At 42.2% G+C, this 20,409-nt stretch overlaps 1 long non-coding RNA gene across 3 annotated transcripts in view; it reads left to right on the top strand.

Annotated features, from left to right (window-relative positions):
* LOC307194508 overlaps nt 1-16,521 on the top strand; it is a 172,979-nt gene extending 156,458 nt beyond the window's left edge. For all 3 annotated transcript variants that reach the window (XR_013830568.1, XR_013830569.1, XR_013830570.1), the window contains 3 exons: nt 1,912-1,997; nt 4,031-4,171; nt 16,012-16,521. This is a non-coding gene — a long non-coding RNA (uncharacterized lncRNA). The remainder of the gene's footprint in view (nt 1-1,911; nt 1,998-4,030; nt 4,172-16,011) is intronic.
* The last annotated feature ends 3,888 nt before the right edge of the window (nt 16,522-20,409 follow it).

Genomic DNA, 20,409 nt, shown 5'->3' with positions numbered 1-20,409 from the left:
TGTCCCTGCCTGTTGGTTTTCTACTCCCAATCCAACCTAAATCCTGTGGTCAGATTTATCTTCTTACAAGGAACTTACTAATCACATACGCTGTGATTTGCAGTTTCAAATGGTGGAGAGAGAGATTATTTCTTCTTCCTCCTCTTGGAGGTCACCCTCAGAGCAACAAAGATTATGTGGAAAGAAATGAAACCTCCATCTCTGGTGATGCCAGGAGACATCTGTAACCCTGAACCACAGCTACTTATGGAGAGGAGTTGCCAAATATAGATCAAATGAGGGGAGGGCACGTGCAGAGAAAGCACGCTCACAGCTACAGATCTCAGGAGAAAATGGCCAAACACGTTCTCCAAAATGCATGGCATATCCCGAGGGCAAACCTGGTGAGCCCTTATTTGAAACGACAGGAACCGACATGTAAATTTATGGCAGGAGCTTCCCTGGACCCAATTTGACCTGAAAGAGAAGCAGAGAAGATAGCACTGAGTGAGAAATTCACACAGACAAATCATAGACCCAAGAAGCAGTCTGCAGGTGAGCCAGGGGAGGCAGAAAAGCCCGGAGTTTTCTGAAGGACAGAATGACATTTATCAGGATGCGGAGGGGTAAAGATGAAAACCCACTGACTAACATCCGGAGAGAATGGGAGGTGAGGAAGTACATCAGTTTTAGTATAAAGGGAAGCAGAATAATGGGGTAGGACCTGCAGGAAAGTGGGGTCGAAGAGTGTGATGGTTACTTTTATGCATCTACTTGACTGGGTCATTGTGTGCCCAGATATTTGGTCAAACATTATTTCTGGGTATATCTGTGAGTGGGTTTTGGATGAGATTAGCATTTGAATTTGTAGACTCAGTAAAGCAGTCTTCAGCGTAGATTTCCCTCCTCGATGTGGATGGGCATCATCCAATTTGTTGAGGGCTTGAATAGAACAAAAATGTGTAGGAAGCGAGAATCTGCTCTCTCAGCTTGACTGTTGAGCTGGGAAATTGGTTCCTCTCTTGCCCTCAGGCTGGGACTTATATCATCTGGTTCTCAAGACTTTGAACTTGGACTAGGATCCACAACACCGGTTTTCCCGGTTCTCAGGCCTTTGGACTTGGGTTGGAACTACATCACTGGCTCTCCTTGCTTGCATGGTCTACGGCTTGCAGATGGCAGACTGTGGGACTTCTTAGCCTCCATGACTGCGTGAACCAATTCCTCATAATAAACCTCATTATATATCTGTCTCTGTATCAATCTATCCATCTATTTATCTGTCTATCATCTATCTCTCTTGTATGGATTCTGTTTCTCTGGAGTATCCTGAGTAACACGAGGAGTGTAAGCATGTTAGTATGCTTATGGTAATGATTTAAAAGAGAAATATTGATAATGTAGGAGAAAAAGGAGGAGACAAATGTAAGAGCAATAATCTTGTGGTGGTGAGACAGGATGGGATGCCCTGTAGAGGAGAAGGATTTGACTTTTAACAGGAGCGTGTGTAGTTCATTGTTGACTACAGAAGGGAACACAGTATATGGGAGTAAATCTGGTAGTTTCATGGATGTGGTGGGGGGAGAAGATTGGCGTTCTCGTTGCTTCCATTTTTTCAAAGAAACAGAAAGCAATATAATCAACCAAGAGCAAAATGAGGCAGGAGATTTGAGGAGAAAGGAGAAAATGCAAAATTCTTGTCTAGGAGAGGGAAAATGAAGGAGCTAAGGAAAATTATTATGATTGTTGAGTGTTCCTAAAGGGCTCATGTGAATTTAATGGTCATAGATTGAAAGTAAGCCCAAGCAAAAGTGCGGGTCTGTGTTTGTGTTTGTGTGTGCATGTGCATGCACCTGCATGTGCATATTTTCTGAACATGTTCAATTGTCTGGGTAAGAAGTACTTAACCAAGGTTCTGTTTTTTTTCCCCAGACCAATATATTAAAGGGAGAAAAAAAAGCAAGGTATTTGAAGGTAAACCTAAGGGAATGTGAAATCTGAGCTGGATAAAGAAGGAGGTAAGGATATGAAGTGGGGGACAATAAAATGATGGTAGAATCAGTATACTGAAGGTCCTCATTGGATTAAATAATTATTGGTGTTGGGGAAATAAAAAGAATGAGCTGGAAAGTTCAAAGGAGGTAGGGCTTAGGAGCCTGAAACAGTTCAGGAGGGACTGCAATCAGTAACAATGATAAGACCTACCTGTGATTTGATTACAGGAACAAGAGACTAAGTTAGGTGGAGAATGAGATCATTGAAACAGAAGGGTCAAAAAAACTTAGAGAATACAGTATTGGGAAGATCCTACATGAGGATATTGAAATAATTCAGAATATTATTGTAGGGAGCTGCAGAGATTGAGGTGTTAAAATCTTTGAGGGATGAGGGGATCGATCCAGGTTTCTGTAGACGACTTCAAGAAGGAGGGGTCGTTGTCACGTAATCTGATGGTATAAAATTCACAGCCAGTGTTTTTCAAGGAGAAAGGAGTGAAAATTGTCTGAAAAAAAATCAATGATGAATAAGAGAGGTAAACACCACACCTCCAGGTCCAGTGGTACAGAGGGATGTGGGGGAAATCAGCCAGCTCTGAAAAGCTCTGTAGGAGATAAATTGTCCTCAGTTAGGGCCAAGCTTCACTTAGATGGGAAAGATGAAGGGGTAATTCAGAGCAGATGTGAGACTATAAGGAATTTTGCTGATAATGGACTCTGAATTCTAGAAGGCAGAGAAGAAAATTTTCCAGAAATGAAGCCAGGTAGGGGAGGGTTAGACTAAGGGATAAACTTTGCCTTGTGAGAATGAGAGTCCAAATGATAACGGATATCCAGAGAGTCTTAGAACTCTGGTGGTTTTGACAAATAGGAATACAGACATGATGAGGTTAGTCTTGAACGTTTCCAAGACAATCTGCAGTGCTGAGGTTGTGAGTGTCTTCTTTGTACGTGAGTGTGGCTTGGTTGAAAGATTGGGTGCATTTAAAGGTCAAGTCAAGCTCTGGGGCTTCATCAATCTTTCTATAAAGAATTACTATAAAGCAGATTTTTAAAAAGACATATTTTATCATTACGTTAAAAAATAAACCCACCTCCATGAAACAACCACCTCCATAAATTTAGTTTAAAGCAGGAATACAATAGGTCAGAGAAAATATGGTACAACAAAAAGAGTTTAAGTATGAGCTGGCAGAACTCAGGGGGAAAAAAAGAGAAGGATGAAAGTGAAACCATCAGAGGGATGAAGGTTTTTTCTTTATTGGCAGAGGCACATAAATAGACTATGTGTGGCTGAAAACATAATAAGGGACACAGAAGAGAGAGTAAGAAAAGTGAGTTAAATAAAACGGCCATGATCAGAGGATTAAAATGGATTAGACATAAAATGATAGCAATGGGGCTTCCCTGGTGGCGCAGTGGTTGAGAGTCCGCCTGCCGATGCAGGGGACGTGGGTTCGTGCCCTGGTCCGGGAAGATCCCACATGCCACGGAGCGGCTGGGCCCGTGAGCCACGGCCGCTGAGCCTGCGCGTCCAGAGCCTGTGCTCCGCAACGGGAGAGGCCACAGCAGTGAGAGGCCCGTGTACCACAAAAAAAAAAAAAAAAAAAAAGTGATAGCAATGGAATATGGATAATGGAGCTACAACACACATAATAGATGGTCTACTTTTTTTTTTTAGCATAGTGATAAAATATGCCTTTTAAAATAGTGGAACAGAAAAATAATCAAAACATAGTTCATGAAAAGTTTTCAGAAATTATACACATGTGCACACACACACACACACACACACACACACACATACTTTAAAAGGGACAGGCATACCCTGGAGACACTGGTTTAGGATGATCAACCCTGAGACTTATAATACAATAATTAGGCCAATAGACTTTAGAAGTCAAGAATCAATATTTTAGGCAACCAGGAAAAGTATGAAGTCACTGGAAATGTCTCAGTCTTCACCATGGCAATTTTTAGAGGAAGAAAGCAGTGGAGCAATACTTATAAAATTCATAAGAAAAAATGTGACAAAATGATTTTTCTTTACACAGATGAATTGCATGTAGAGGCAGAAGATGGATCTTCTTGAGTGTGTGGTAACTCAGAATGCATTTCCCAAGAGCCCTGCTTGAAGAAGTGACCAGAAGATGAACTTCAGGATGACAGGAGGAATCACAAAAATAAGGCTCACAGTGAGTGTGGCATCCATCTAACTACAGAACTAAGACTAAAATAAACCTGAGGATTATGATTGCAGAACAGAACCTTGTAAACTTTCACAGTGTAGAAATTATTCAATTAAGAAAAGTTGGAAGAAGAAGAGGGAAACATGGTGGAAGGTGATGTTACATAGGCTGCCTTCTTAATCTTTCATAGCCAGAGGTCAACAGGTATTATTTAAAGCTGGTAAATCATGTAACAGAAGTATATTTTAAAATGTGAGAATTAACTAAAGCAACCTAAGCGTCCATCGACAGAGGAATGAATAAAGAAGATGTGGTATACACACACACACACACACACACACACACACACACACACACACACAATGGAATATTACTCAGCCATAAAAAAGAATGAAAGAATGCCATTTGCAGCAACATGGATGGACCTAGAGGTTATCATACTAAATGAAGTAAGTCAGACAGAGAAAGATAAATATCATATGATATCACTTATATGTGGAATCTAAAACAGGATACAAATGAATTTACTTGTGAAACAGACTCACAGACATAGAAAACAAACTTATGGTTACAAAACAAACTTATGGTTACCAAAGGGGAAGGGGGTGAGGGATTAGGAGTTTGGGATTAACAGATATACGCTACTATATATAAAATAGATGAACAAAAAGATCCTACTGTATAGCACAGGGAACTGTATTCAGTATCTTGCAGTAACCTATAATGAAAAAGAATCTGAAAAAATATATAAATATGTATAACTGAATCACTTTGTTGTACACCTGAAACTAACTCAGCATTGTAAGTCAACTATACTTCAATTTTTAAAGAAAGAATCAATGAAAATTGGGTGGCAATGAAAGAGGATGTGAGAGGAAGAGGAAATGTACTGTTTTCATGGTTCATATTAGGGAGCTGATAGACACTGGCTAAAGAATAGAGAATTAAGTATCACATGTAGTTATAGTTCTAAAGACAACCACTAGAACATAAAAAACCCCCAAACTTTCCAAAATATCACCAGAAAAGCATGCCCACACAGTTAAAAAGAAAAGAAAAGAAAATCAGACTTTCTGATGAAAGGTTTTAAAAACTTAAATGATAATGACAAAGAATAATATTACACATGATTATTTGGGTTTTTTTTTTTTTTTCTGTTCTTAATGTTTCTTTCTGTGTAGCAAGTTTGTTCTACTACTCCTGAGCTCTCTCTGCCTCTTTAGACACTCTGCCCAAGGGGAGGCAAAGTGATTTATCTATTTGGTAAATTTAGAAGTAAACGGATCACCCTCATCTCAGCTTTTCCTGGTTCCTCCTTGGGATGAGCTGCCCTTAGGGTATATGAGTTCTAAGCTGCGCCTGCAGGCAGCGACTCTCATCTCTGCTTAGGGCTTTAGGCCTATCCTGGCAGGTTTACCTGTGTCTGAGAGGGTAAGTCTTTTTTTTTTTTTTTTAAGAAGATGTTGGGGGTAGGAGTTTATTAATTAATTAATTAATTTTTGCTGTGTTGGGTCCTCATTTCTGTGCGAGGGCTTTCTCTAGTTGTGGCAAGCAGGGGCCACTCTTCATCATGGTGCGCAGGCCTCTCGCTATCGCGGCCTCTCTTGTTGCGGAGCACAGGCTCCAGACGCGCAGGCTCAGAAGTTGTGGCTCACAGGCCTAGTTGCTCCGCGGCATGTGGGATCCTCCCAGACCAGGGCTCGAACCCGTGTCCCCTGCATAGGCAGGCAGATTCTCAACCACTGTGCCACCAGGGAAGCCCTGAGAGGGTAAGTCTTAAACTCTGGGGTTCAGTTTTAGAAAACCTACAAATAGAACTCACATAATCCAACCTAGTCTTAATCAATAATAAGAACTATATTTTGACTCGATATTCCTTTGTCTCAGATTATTCTGTACACAGGTGTGGGAGGGGATGGCACTTATCAGACCCTCACAAAAGACACTCATAATGATGCTTTAGGGGTTTTTGAAGGGCTCAGCTCAATGGGTAAATATTTATCGAGCACTTAGAACAGTGTCTAAGGCACATGGCAGGTGCTTCATAAGTGCAGTTAAATGAATACGTGGTTGAATTTTACAACTTCAGAGCAAAATTACAGCTAGTTTGTCTCTGGTGTGGCAGAAAACAAGGATGTGCAAATGCAGGAACTGTAGAGTAGTCATCCTTCCATCTGTGTGCAGAGCAAAGAGACAGCTATTCTGCAGCAGAAAAGAATGACCCAGCTAACATAGAGGTCAGTGGAGATGAGAAACTTTGGGGACACAGAGGACACTGACTTGTGGCCATCTTGCTCCCTGTTACCTTCCCAGTTCCTGGTTCCAGACCCTTGTGGAGCCCAGCGACGTGATACACCCTTGAGTTCTGTAACTCACATGTGTCTCCTCCTAATAAACCCTTTCCCCTTTTATTTTTGCTGCTTAAGCTAATTTAAAGGGGATTGTTTTCACCATCCGTCAAAAGACTTGACTAACCCAAGAGATGCTGGGGTCCAGAGCCATTGGAAGATGCTTTCTAAGTTTGCAAAATTTTTGAGAATTTTGAGTCTGGTCCAACAGCCAAAAGACTTTATAGAAGAGCAAGGGCAATTTTGTGGCAAGGAAGCAACCAGTGGGTTTTCCTCAGCTGACTGTGGTGGGTAGGTCTGAAGTCAAACTATCACAGGGCCCATCACTTGGAGAGAAGCCATGGGCAGCCAGGAATATTAAACAAAACAAAACAAAGCAAAACCCCCACAAAGGCCAATATATAGCAGTTACCATTCTAGACTTCCCACCTCATGAATCATCAGCAAAGTGTAGAGCTCCTGAATGCTAATCAGTTGGGTACTACGTTAATTCTACTCTCTAAGTCTCTCAGTTCTACCCCGTCTCACAGATGGAGTCCACAAACAAAATAACAGCCTGCTCTATTCGGATTCAAGGGCTCATTTACTTGTGCCCTGCTTTCCCGAGAGCCCAGGGTGACTGACTGCAGACCCTGGACTTCTGCGGGCTTAAACTAATAGGTATGGCAAGTGTCTATTCTGGGATGGCGGTAACCAGGAAGTGGGCAACGGGATGGCAGGAATATTCATTACACAAGCTGGGACTGAGACGAGCTTCTGCACTGGGGGGTAAATAATTCCAGTTAGTAAACAGATCCAAATCCTGGATGAATAAAGTATGGTTGTCACTTACCCACAAGTATCTGGCACAGAGCCGGGGCTCAACAAATATTTGTTGAATATTGAATGAAGTCTGGTGAACCTCTCATTTTTCTCATATTACATGTTTCTTTCTTTGGAAGCATTTACAACAATAGTGTTTTCATTTACTTGAGTATTTATTCCATCAATGTCCATCTTCCCAACTAGAGAAGCAAGGGTGAAGGGGCTACATTCCCATTTGCTCACTATTGTTTCCCAAGTGCATAGCACAGTGTTTGTATATTCTTTAATCTTCATTAATATTTAGTGGATAACTAATATCTTTATTTATGAAGTATATGCTTGGCAAATACTGGGATCAGAAGCCTGAGTGTTTAATTTGAGTAGAGGTCAATGACCTTGACTATGGCCATTTGAATGATCTCTTGGCAAGGCCATGAGTTTTCTCTCTTCTCTCCTGCCCAGATGGTAAGGGACTGGCATGGTAGTATTAGGCCTCTTTCTTCTCTTCTGCCTGGAATGAAACAGTCAATCTTTATCAAATCAGGATCTATCAAAACTAAGTGCAGTGATCCCAGCTGTCTGCCACTTCAACAAGAGAAGATTAATGATGCAGAACCAAAGGGACACATTTTACAGCAGGAATCATGCACAAATTATCTGCAGGTAATGCCAGCTGGGGAGTTCCCTTCCCTCTGTGGGCTTTACCCTTCGCTGTCACTCTTGTATAGTCCACTGGCTCTTCTCTTGGACTTCTGCAGTGAAGCTGGAAAGGGGATTGAAAGGCTGGGGTCCTGCAGCTCAGGAAACCTAGAGCATCCAGACCAAGCAGTGGTGCCTGTCTCTTCAGAGGCTCTGTTGAAGTTTCTGTTACAGCAGAATGAGGTTCTCTGCCTTCTCCTTCACCTTTTGTGGTCCCTCTCATTCATCACTCCTGATTTGCATAATATGACATGATGAATTTATGCTCTGAAAAGTGATCAATATCACCATGCGAAGTTTTGTGTCTTGTTGATTCTTGCTCTGCATTTTGATGAGACTTGATGATGCAGATCCAGGGATGACAGCTGAGATGTCTGGCCTGAACACAAAGAACCACATCAGCATGAAATAGGGATACTTGAAGAAACTGGTAGAAAAACGAGGAGTGAAATGGAGAGATCGTGGACTTTCAGCTGTTCACGAAGCTATGAATTGGCATTGATTGGAAGGTGACTTGTATTCACCAGAACTCCTTCATTGGCAAGTGACAAAAACTTAATTCAAAAAAGTTTAGGAAAGAAAAAAAAGAGGATTCTATTGACCCAGATTACTGGAAAGTCCCAGTGGTGAAGGAAGAATTTAGGCATGACGGGATGCAGGCACCTGGAAAATATTATCAGGAATCAGTCTTCTTCTCTTGGCTCTGTTTTCTTCTAGAAAAGTTTCATTCTCAGGCACGTTTTCTCCCAGGGAGTGGCTGCTGGGAGTTTGAAGCTGACATCATAGAAATGCCAGATTTATCAAATAAAAATACAAAAGGCTCAGACTTGAATCTCAGATAGACAACTAATACATGTTTTAGTATAAGTGTGTCCCATGCCATATTTGGGATATACTTATACTAAAACATGTGTTAGTCATTCCGTATTTTATTTGGCACCCCTACGGTATCATCAATCCTCTGCATAGCCGATAGCTTCAGAAGAAAGAGCATGGCTCCCTCTCTCCCACAGTCTATCCTTAAAATGATCCTGATTGGACAGCCCAGGTCATACACTTACTTATCCCTGTGACTGGAGAGGTGGGTCCATGTAATTAAAGATCCCAGTGGGGAGAGGCAGTTTAGTCAGCCAATATGTGATAAACACCACTTTGTGCCAGGCCCCATTCAAGGTGCTGGAGATTCAGTGGTGAACAAGATAGAGAGGCACCCAGGCTGGAAAGATACTCAACTTTCTAGTTGAGGGTGGGAGTGGGCGACAATGAATATGCTTATAAATAAATAGGATAACTTCATGTACTGATAAGCGTTATGAAGATGATAAAATAGGATACTGTGGTAGGAAGTGTCTGGGGCTGTTGTGGGTTGAGATGCACCTCCTGCAAACAGATATGTTGAAGTTCTAACCCCTAGTACTTATGAATGTGACCTTATTTGGAAATAGGGTCTTTGCAGATGTAATCAAATGAAGATGAGTTCATACAATGTCAAGGTGGGTCCCTAATCCCGTGAGTGGTGTCCTTCGGAAGGAAACATGGACACAGACACAGAGAGGACAATGCCATGGGATGATGGAGGCAGAGCCTGGAGTGACACATCGACACATTGGAATGCCAATGGTTGCTGGCGACCACCAGAAACCAAGAGAGAGGCATGGACCAGGTTCTACCCTAGAACTTTCAGAGAGACATGGCCCAGCTGCCACTTTGATTTCAGACTTTTGGCCTCCAGAACCGTGAGACAATACATATCTGTTGTTTTAAGCCACCCAGTTGTGGCCATTGATTTTGGCACTCTCAGGAAATGAATTCAGGGGCAGAGGTAGGCTGAGTGGTCAGAGAAGACCTCTCTGAGGAAGCAGCATTGAATTTGAGACTGGGAGGGTGAGGCGGGGGCAGCTGAAGAATACTTAAAGGAGAAGGAAAGTTACGTAGGAGTGAAGACAGACAGGGAGTGGAGTGGAGGTAGATGTGGTCCAGGCAAGAGGCAATGTGGACCCCTATGAGGGCAGAGCAGTGGGAACTGGGGGAGGGAAGGAACATGAGCTCCAGAGGCCACACTGATGGCCGCGACCATCAGAGCTTGATCGCTACTTCGGGTTGGCAAGTGAAACAGAGCTCTGTTGTATCTTTCCCAACTTGAAGCCAGCATTTGAAGACCCATATTTCCCTTGTCAACCCAACCAAGAGAAACTCAAGTTGGGGGAGTTAGCTTCCTCTGAAGATGGAAATCGAATGGGAAGGAAGTCTAACGCTAGAAGGAGAGCTCTTTTTAGCCCTCTAAGGGCTAAACTTGGGTCCACTTCTCAGCAGGTCCTTGAAGCTGGCAGCAGTATTCAAATAAGATAAAGTTCCTCAAAGGCCCAGGAAAGTAACCCAAGTGTCTCTGGATGCTGAAGAATAATCCTCAGAGATTAAAGCAGCATCTGTGACCAAACCTTCACAGAAGATCTTAAACCTGAATTCAAGTTGCTAATTAAATCCTTGTTTGTAATGTTAGATCCCTTCAGAGGCTTAGTGGGGGGTAGGGAACGTGAGCAGGGGAGGGGGTTAATACCTAAGAAAGTCAGTAACTAATCTTCTCTAAGGCTTAATCACATCCTGACAATTTAAATGCTGATATGAGTTTCAAGTTGGTCTTTTCAGGAACCTGTGATGGGGGAGGATGGCGTCAACCCTGAATTTAGTTAGAGGAACATAATGCATTTGTTCCAGGGAGCTGTTCGGTACTCTGTGCATTCAGCAGTGGATTGTATCAAGTGTTTCTGGAAACTTTAAGACAGCTATGGCATGGTCCAGAGGGCGTGGTGCTGGCCTCTAAAAGCATGCGGTCACACCGGTGCTCTATCCGATGAAGTGATGTCACGATTCCTGTGTCTCCTCTTTGAGGTCTTCTTGCTTGGTCTCATGTTGACACTTGTTCATTCTTTGCCATGGATAACCATAAAAACTGCAAAGACAAAGTGCTTACCATGTACCAGGTTCTGTTCTAATTTCTTTATTTGTATTACTTCATTTATGGCTCACAACAATCCCATGAAACATATTCTGTTATCCCATTTCACTTGAAGGATGAGGAAATTGAGGCACTCATGATGGATGGGATTTTCCGAGATCACAGAGCACTCACTTGGTGGATTTGGGATACATAACCAGGTAGCCAGGAAACAGAAACTCATTCTACTCTGACTCTTGTCCAGATGGGCTTTGGCATCTGACTGTTCCTCTCCAAGCCTCCATTGATTGCCGAGGTCCCCCACTACTTGGCTACCTTAGACAGTAGTTGGAAAACTGTTGATTTTGCATCTGCAGGTGACAGAGTCGCTCTAGGAGATAGCTCCAGGTCCAGGTGCCTTTCGAGACCCTTTCCCTTTCCCTTTAGCCCTTTCGAGAATCAGGACATAGGGAAAGTCTTCCAATGTGGCTGCACCTAGGGGAATTAAGTTATCTCTTCTCAGGATGAGTCCCAGTAAACTGAGGTTGGAAGAGATTAGAATATGAATAATTCCACCTTCGATATTTCAACACTCCATGGATAATTTTTTAGAATTGAACAGACTGTTTGAAGTTAGATGGATGCAAACCAGACAAAAGTCATACGGTGCTGCAAGTGATCTAAGGAGACCTTGCAGACCTAGGAAGTCCCATCCATTTAGTCACACATTCAGTACACATTTATTTAGCATTTATCATGTGCTAGTCACTGCTAGGCACTATGGAAACATTGATGAGTAGAACGTAATTTCTGCCCTCACAGTGTTTATAGTCTAGAGGGGTGATAGTGTAAAAATTAAAAAAAAAAAAGAAGTATAAAATCACAAATTGTGCCAAGTGTAATGAGCATCGCTTTCCATTATTAATAATGATACCTCATTTTTGTGGCTTTGTTAGGAAAAAAGGTGGTTCATGTTGTTATATGTTCCATTAAGTTCACTGATGCTTTTGTCCTCCATTTTGGATTAAAATGTTTCAAATTTTACTTGGTAAGAGGCTAAGTTTCCAAAAGCAACCCCAGTAGTTCATGACCCCACATTCAAGTCAGACATGGTCACTCAGTGCATGATGGTGAAATGAGGTTCTTCCAGGTCCCTAGCTCTTCAGTCACTCTGGGGCACTGCGTATGTGGCAGTCGGGTGCTGAGAAAGCAAAAATGGACAAAATCAGAATAAAATATATTTTGTACCTTTGCATGCCAAGCTCTCCTCTGGGCACTTTCATGTTTATCATATATCTCACATTTTCTCATTAAATCCCAGTGACATAGGTATATCTTTCCCATTGAGAGGCTTGGGACTTAGAGATGTGAAGGACTTTTTCAAAGTTGCCTCGCGGGCAAGTGGATAAAAAAAATCCAGATCTTCCTGACTGGAAAGTCAGATGCTCATTATGGATTTCTCTCTGAGAAGAAATTATAGAAGAACATAGAACTAAATCACCCAGAATTTTGAGTATGGAGCTCACTATCCAGGTGCAAGGTTGTTTCCTGACATGAATGCTAGGAGCTGTCATCTATGTTCTATTTTCTGCTTGACGGTGTCTTTCCCATTTTATAATTCTGTCGCATCACATTGCAGGGTACCGTACTGCATCACAGCTCTTTCTATTTCATTCCTTTCCATACCATATCATCTCTTCCCATCCCATTCCTTTCAATTTCATTCCACTCCATCCCACTCCATTCCACCCCAGGCCATTATAACCCATCTCATCCTATCCTATTTCACCCCTTTCCATCCTTTCCCATTCCACTCCTTCCCATCCCATCTTATTCCTCTTCTTTCCATCCTTTTCCATTCTATGCCACCCCATTTAATCCCATCTCATTCCATTCCAAACAATATGAATGAATTAGGAAGCATCATAATGACTGGAAAGATTATAGGGCAGAGAGCCAGGAAAAGAGCCTTCCAGTCCCTGACATAGCATTTAATTATGTAAAACCTAGACAGATTCGTTTCTCTTCTCCCCATTCCTCAATTCTGCACCTGAAAAATTTGGTTTGATCTCTGTTTTCAATGCTGGCAGCATGTTAGAATCACTTGGAGAACTTCAAAGATGTATAGAACCTCTCCCTTCCCACATCCCCTCCCTCTTCCCCAGGTATTTGGATTTAGTCAGTCTAAGGTGAGTCTTGGGCACTGAGATTTTTATTTATTTTTAATTTAAAACTTTTTTAATTGTAACTTTTTTTGTTGTTATGAACTCAAGTCCATTTTTTTTAAAATCCAGATTTCCTCAGTTTTCCCCTAATGTCCTTCTTCTGTTCCAAGATCCCAGCCAGGATCCCACATGACATTTCATTGTCATGTCCCCTCAGGCTCCTCTTGGTTGTGACAGTTTCTCCGACTTTACGACCTTGAAAGTCTGGGGAGTGCTCGTCAGGTAGTCTGTAGAGTGTCCCTCAATTTGTGTGTGTCTGATATTTTTTTCATAATTAGAGTGGAGTTGCAGGTTTTTCTATTTCTTTTTTGAATTTTTTATTGGAGTATAGTTGATTTACAGTGTTGTGTTAGTTTCTGCTCTACAGCAAAGTGAATCAGTTATACACATACATATATCCACTCTTTTCGTGGGCACTGAGATTTTTAAATAAACCTTCCAAGATAAATCTAATCTACGGCCACGACTGAAAACCAGTGGGCTAGATGACCACTAGGGTTTCATTACTATCTACTTAACAAACATTTATTATACATTAACTATATAACTGGTATTATCCTAGGATTGGGGTAAATTCAAAACAGAATCTGCAAAGACCTTGTCGACAAACTGTTTTTGTCTAGTGGACAAGGACATAAAAGATGGAAATACAGTGTGGAAAATCACAAGTTCTAAAAGTGGCTCAGGTGAAATGTACCATTAAGAGGATATACTATAAAATGTGTACTTTTCAGGTCTATAGTCTTGTCCTGTGTGCCTTTGGGCAAAGCCATTTAATCTCTGGGCTTTTCTCATCTTCAAAATGGAAAAGGGACTTGTTCTTCCAAATAGACCATGGGTTATCTAGGATGGTAAGAAGCAGCCCCCCGACCCTGATGCAGGGGATTGGAAGTTTAATCCATGACTGGGTGGTATTGAGAGTCCTCTGAAATTCAGTGAACACACAAGTTATTTAAGACGTCTCCGTGTGCCATTTCCTCAGATGTTGTCCTAGTCTGGGCACTGAGTCTAATGTGCCTCCCTGGCATCTTGCCACAGGCAGAGTCTCTGTGGTCTATCCATTTCGTTTGGGCTGAAGACGGGATGATTTTGGCTCTGCTGGACCATCTCACTATAGCTAAGGTGAGAGACTTGGTGTTCAGCTCATGGGTAAGCTCCATTGTTTCAGATATAAGAACAGCTTATTACAATCCTCAATGACTCATCCACATGGACCAGTCGAAAGAAATGATTTTAACACTCATACTCTTAAGACTGAAGTCTATTTATCAGAGGAGTCATAAACAGCTCATTTCCCCTTATCTCTAATCCTTGGTTCCAAGGCAAGATATTCACATGGGTTAGGATGTCTCTCCAGGCAGGTGAGTGGCTGGAGATTCATGTGACCATAGTGTGTCCTCCACAGACAGTGACTTGTGTCGGAAAAGTAATGCAGTCAAGTCAGGTCCAGCTCATCTTGGCAGCAAGAAATATACACTTCACGCGTCCCACCCATGACCATATTCAACCCTCTGCCTTCTTCCGGCATCTTTGTCAGATGCCATGAGAACTTGCTTCAGATGTGCCCATCTACCCCAGGTTTGCCCTATTAGAAGTGCTTGTTTATTGTCTTTCTTTTAAAACTTTTTATTTTGAAATAGCTTCAAACTGACGTAAAAGTGGCAAGAAGAGTACAAAGAAATAGTTTGTAACCTTTACTCGGATTTCTCAACCATCAACAGGCTTTATTATTTCATATCTATCCCTATATTTCTATGTCTACCTTTATATATCGATTGGCTTTATCATTCTCTCTCTCTCTCTCTCTCTCTCTCTCTCTCTCTCTCTCTCTGTAGGCCTTTCTCTCCCTCCCTCCCTCCCTCTTTCCTTCCCTCTCTCTCTCTGAAAAATTTCAGTGGCTAGTTTGATGCCTTTTACCCCCAACACTTCAGTGTGTATGTCCTAAAAACAAAAACATTCTTTTGTACAACTGGAGTACAGTGAGACGGTAAATGGGAAAGTGGTTTGCAAACTGTGATGAATAGAGAGGCCTGAGGGGCCCTGACTGTGATGAGGAATATTTTCTCAGATTTCACCAGGAAGAAAGGTTTTAGGTGGTGACCAGGAGGGAGCCCCCAATAAGAATCGCCTGGCGCTTTGCATACCAGGGGAAAATTCCATTTTGTTCTCTTTTTCCTGGTCCGTGGCTCACCTTTCCATCTGCCTGTGATCCCAGAAGCTCCTGGTCTTCCAGGAAGAGTTCTCAGATTTTGTCTTTGCTTCATCTCCTCCAACTCTGGGAGCTTGGCTGACTCAGCAAATTTTTGCAATTTGCGCCCGTGTTCAGGTTGTTAATATATAACAACTGTGTGTTGCTGGCCTCCGAGTGAGTGCCAGAGGGCGTGAAAATATTAACTTCTGTTCATGCAGAGAATTTGCTATTAACTCCAATGCTTTATTTTTAAAACATTCATTCACAGAAATCTGACAAGATTTTTCCAGCTTATTGACCTGATTCAAATATCTTAGAGGTTATTTTACCTTTCCTCACCCTATATTTCCAGGATTGTTAAAAATAAATTTTCCGCTGATTAAAAATAAATCATTCTCATGGTAGAAAATTTGGAAAGATCAGAAAAATATAAAGGGGAAAATAATTCCTTACATTTTAACTCCCTGAAGCATATACTCTCAACCTTTTGGATATATGATTCCAGCTTGCTTTTCCTCCCCTCCTTTCCTCCCTCCCTCCCTTCCTTCCTTCCTTTTCTCTACATTTCTAATGGAGTTAGACTATTCAGTATTTATAATTTTGAATGTGTCTTCTTCAGAGGTAACCAACTCTGCCTCTTCAAGGTCCTGTTCAATTCTCTGCTCAACGTTGAAATTACCTGCTGGTCCCAAGACTGTGGAAGGTAAGTACCAACCTTACGCCCACCTCAAACTGAGGAGGAACTTACTTGCTATGTTGGTGGGTTTGTAAATGACACAACAGAAGGCAGAACACCAGGGAGTAGCACAGTAGAGTCCCCACAACTCTATTTACTAGTTTTGTGATGCTGGGAAAAGTTTCCTAAATGTTCTGAGTCTCAGTGTATTCTATTATGAAATAGGGATAATGACATCTATCTCTGAAAGTGGTTGTGTAGATGAACGACACAGTGCATGTAGCTTTCTCAGCACATAGGACACGCTCGATTAATGGCAGTTCGAGAACCTTCCTTATCTGTAGAAGAAATCTGCTTTTTCCTACCAGGGATCCATCCCCTTTCTCCTTATTACAGCATCCTGATACTCCTCGGGGAAAGAGCTCCTAGCTTAGTCTGTGTGCTTCAGGTAGAGCTGACTTCACCCCTTGCCCCAGGGAAGGGTACATAGCTCTTGTGAGCTTGGCCATTCACAGCACAGCCTTCTCCCTTTCACCACAGCAGTTGGCTCAGGATGGGTATTAAGGACTGAATGTTTGTGTCCCCCATCTCAAATTTGTACACTGAAGCCCTCATCTCCAACGTGATGTTATTTGTAAGTGGGGACTTTGAGAGGTAATTAGGTTTCGATGAGGTCATGGGAGTGGGTCCCCATGATAAGATTAGTGTCCTTATAAGAAAAGGAAGAGAGATTGGAGCCCTCTCTCTCTGCCATATGAGGACACACAGTGAGAAGGTGGCCATCTGCAAGCCAGGAAGAGGGCTCTTATCAGAACACGGGCATGCTAGCATCTTGATCTTGAACTTCCAGGCTTCAGAACTGTGAGAAATAAATGTCTGTTGTTTAAGCCACCCGATCTATGGTACGTTGTTATAGCAGTCTAAGCAGGCCAAGTCAAGGGGCATGCAACCCAGTCTGGGCTTCAATAAGATGCAGTTATAAAGCTTTTGTTGCGACTTCTAGAAAGGAGAAGCTTTCTTTCCTCTGGCCTTGAGGCTGGAATAGCGCAAGCGTGGAACTCGTAGGAGCTTCTGCCGTTTATCCCCACGCCTCCAACCGTTATGGAGAAGGTTTGGCTGAAAATTGAGCCAAAACAATGGAAAGCAGAGTCAAGGGACAGGGAGATTGATTTCTGTCAATATTGTCTGACTACGTGGTTTCAGCCTTGCTTAAAGCTAGAATACCCAACTCTTCCTTCACATGAGCCACAAACCGCTACCCTTCATCCTTTCAAAGCTGGTTTGAGTTGGGTTCTGTCATCTGCGAAAGAGATTTGACCAAGATACTTTTCCAGCCACTGCCTTTCAAAATTTGAAGGTCCTGCTGCTGCCTTCCTCAGATTAGGTTTACTTGTGTATCAAGAGTGGTCTGTTCAGGAGACTCCTGGGGCCAAATGGTTAATGCTCACTTGGGGCACCTTTCAGCCCGGATCTACATGCACATCTTCAGCAAATGTAGGAGAAACATACAGGGTGCTTGATAAATCCCCGTGCAGGTTAACTTCTGATGGTTCGGGGTAACCAAAGTGGATGAAGTTCAATACGGAGTGTGACTTATCTTCTTATTTATTCCTAATTAGTACTGAAGCAATCCTTTTACTTATCAAGTACCCTCCTCCCACCAATTTTTTCTGCCCTGCTCAAGAAATCCAGCTACTGATGCACATCTCTTCTGCTTCATTTTTAAATCTTATCCTTTTATAATTAGAACAGACATGCTCAGAAAACTAATGAGAACGTAACTTTCCTTGTTCCGATAAAACTCTGTGATGATATATATATTTCTAATCAGAACCATGTTTCAGAGTCATTTAATCCCTACTTATTTGAGGTTGACTAATTATATGGGAATTATGTTTCATAGTTACAGTACTATTTATATATTATTCTTCTTATGAACTCATTTCAAGTCTTCCAAACCTTATTTTGTTTCTTAATATACAATTGATACAATTGTATCAAAAGGGATTTTAAATCTCAATAAGTAGTAGTTTAGGAGTAAGTCTCTTTAAGGGTGGCTATTATTAATAGCATAAAACCTAAGCAATGATTAAACAATACCCACCTTTGCTCTATTAAGGAGTTTGTTGTTGCTATAGGTTCAGCTGCTGAATAATGTTGTCACAGACTATGAATCTTTTTCGCTTTCTGCTCCACTATCCTTAGCACATTGGCTTTTTTTTTTTTTTTTTTTTGCGATATGCGGGCCTCTCACTGTTGTGGCCTCTCCCGTTGCGGAGCACAGGCTCCGGACGCGCAGGCTCAGCGGCCATGGCTCACGGGCCCAGCCGGTCCGTGGCATGTGGGATCCTCCCGGACTGAGGCACGAACCCGTGTCCCCTGCATCGGCAGGTGGACTCTCAACCACTGCGCCACCAGGGAAGCCCACACATTGGCTTTTCATAATCATAATGATTACCTAATAAATGCAAAATGATTTCTGCTGTGCCAGATACCACATCCAAATCCAAGGAGAAGGAAGGGGGGAAGGAGAAGCTTCAGTGATCTGTCTCTACTCAGAAAAGCAAAACCTTTCTGAAAAGTTCCCAGCACACTTTCCTTTTTACCTCTTGAGAAGAAACAGACATGTAGCAAGGAGAAAAGCCTAGGAAAAATCATGATTCACCACTTGGTGTTGGGCATGTTTTTTGTCCAGAATAAAATTGGGTTCTGTTAAAAAGGAAGAAGAAAGAAGGAGAGCTGGTGGGTGAACCACTAACAGTATCTGCCACAGGTACCTCTTCCTGAATAAATAAATTCTTCTATTGGATAAAATGCATATGTTGTGTATATTCTTTTATTTTCTTACAAATATGCAAATGAATATTTAGAATGAATTCATATACAAGTAAAGTGTTTAGAGTAGTACCTATTAGAAGGTACCATGTAAAGATTTACTATCTTTTTTTAATTGTTTAGGTATCTATTTATATGTAGATTCCGATACAGTTTCTAACTGTACTCTCTTCTCTCCACCGTGATTACCAACGTCTCTTCTCTCTAACTCCTGGGACACAGATTGGCAACGGGGAGAAATGGATCGTGCTGTACGCCAGCTGTGTCCATCACTGATTGCCAGCGACGCTTAAATGTTGACTCTCCGGGACACACGTGTGGTCCTCGGCGGGGGCTCCTCTGCTGCGTGGTGCTATGATGTAGCGCCTGTCTTCTGCTCATTCCCTGTATTCCAACTCATAGACTTTTGTGAAGAAAGTCTCCTCACCAGTGACCAGCTCCCTGGTCCCAGCCCGCGGCTACATTCTTCAGTGTCCACTAGCGCACCAGAGACCCCTCCTCCCCAGCACAACTGTGGGAGTGCAGGCTTTTATGCTGCTTCTTCCTCTTTGTCCTGGCATTTCTTCCCAGCGCTCTTCTCCCTCTGCCCAAATAGGCATGGAACCGGGGGAGATCAGAAAATACAAAGTACATCCAACATCTCACCAAAGAACGAAGTGTCCCCAGTCTTTACTGCTGATTCCTTCAGAGCCTTCCTTTCATGTCTTGGAGGAAGGAGTGACCCTCTCTTTCCCCTGCGGGGAGAGGGGAACACAACCATAGTCACATCTATGAGGACTCTGCCGGTATCTTGGAATCCCTTCCCTTCCCCTAGACACTGCTTGTATCTTGAAATTCCATCCTTTCCCCTAGACTCTGTTGCTAACTTGGAATTCCATCCCTTCCCCTAGAACTATGTGGCTATCTTGGAATTCCATCCCTTCCCCAAGCGATCTGGTCATACAGAAGAGAGGTTTGGGGGTTCAGCCTCCCCTTGACACTCCGAGCGGGTGTGTGGCTGCCCAGTATTCTCAGTTCCCTTTAGAATGTGGGCTACTTGATGCTACTTTGCCATTTGCTAATTCTGGGTCAACAGTAAAAATTCCATTTAATATCCTGCTACTCCTGTTACTTTAACCTAATTAGAAATTATATAAGTTGATAAAATGTGCATGTAAAAGGAAATAGAGCATTTCCATAAAAATGAAGTTAAATTAATTGGAAAAATTTGAAAAGCCAAGTCACTTAAAAATGCTGTTCTATCAAGTATATGTGAGGTAATAGTAGGTGGTTGGAAAACAGTAGTGTAAATGGAGAATGACTCTTCACTCTGATTGCTTCACGTGGGTCTCTACACTCTCATCCCATTTTAAAGGATTGGACACTAGAAGCTGAAACGTAAAGGAGGTTTATACCAGAAGATTGAGGGTATCCAATCTGCAGGATGCTGTGGAAAAAAAGATATGGGCCCTGTGGCAAAAGGCAACCAAGTATGCATGAGTATGTTTCAGGTTGGAACACAATTTAAGATGGGCATCTTTCATTTTTAAAG

This window comes from Stenella coeruleoalba (assembly GCF_951394435.1).
Source record: "Stenella coeruleoalba genome assembly, chromosome: 11".
Lineage (NCBI taxonomy): Eukaryota > Metazoa > Chordata > Mammalia > Artiodactyla > Delphinidae > Stenella > Stenella coeruleoalba.
This window is presented reverse-complemented; position numbering and strand designations above follow the sequence as displayed.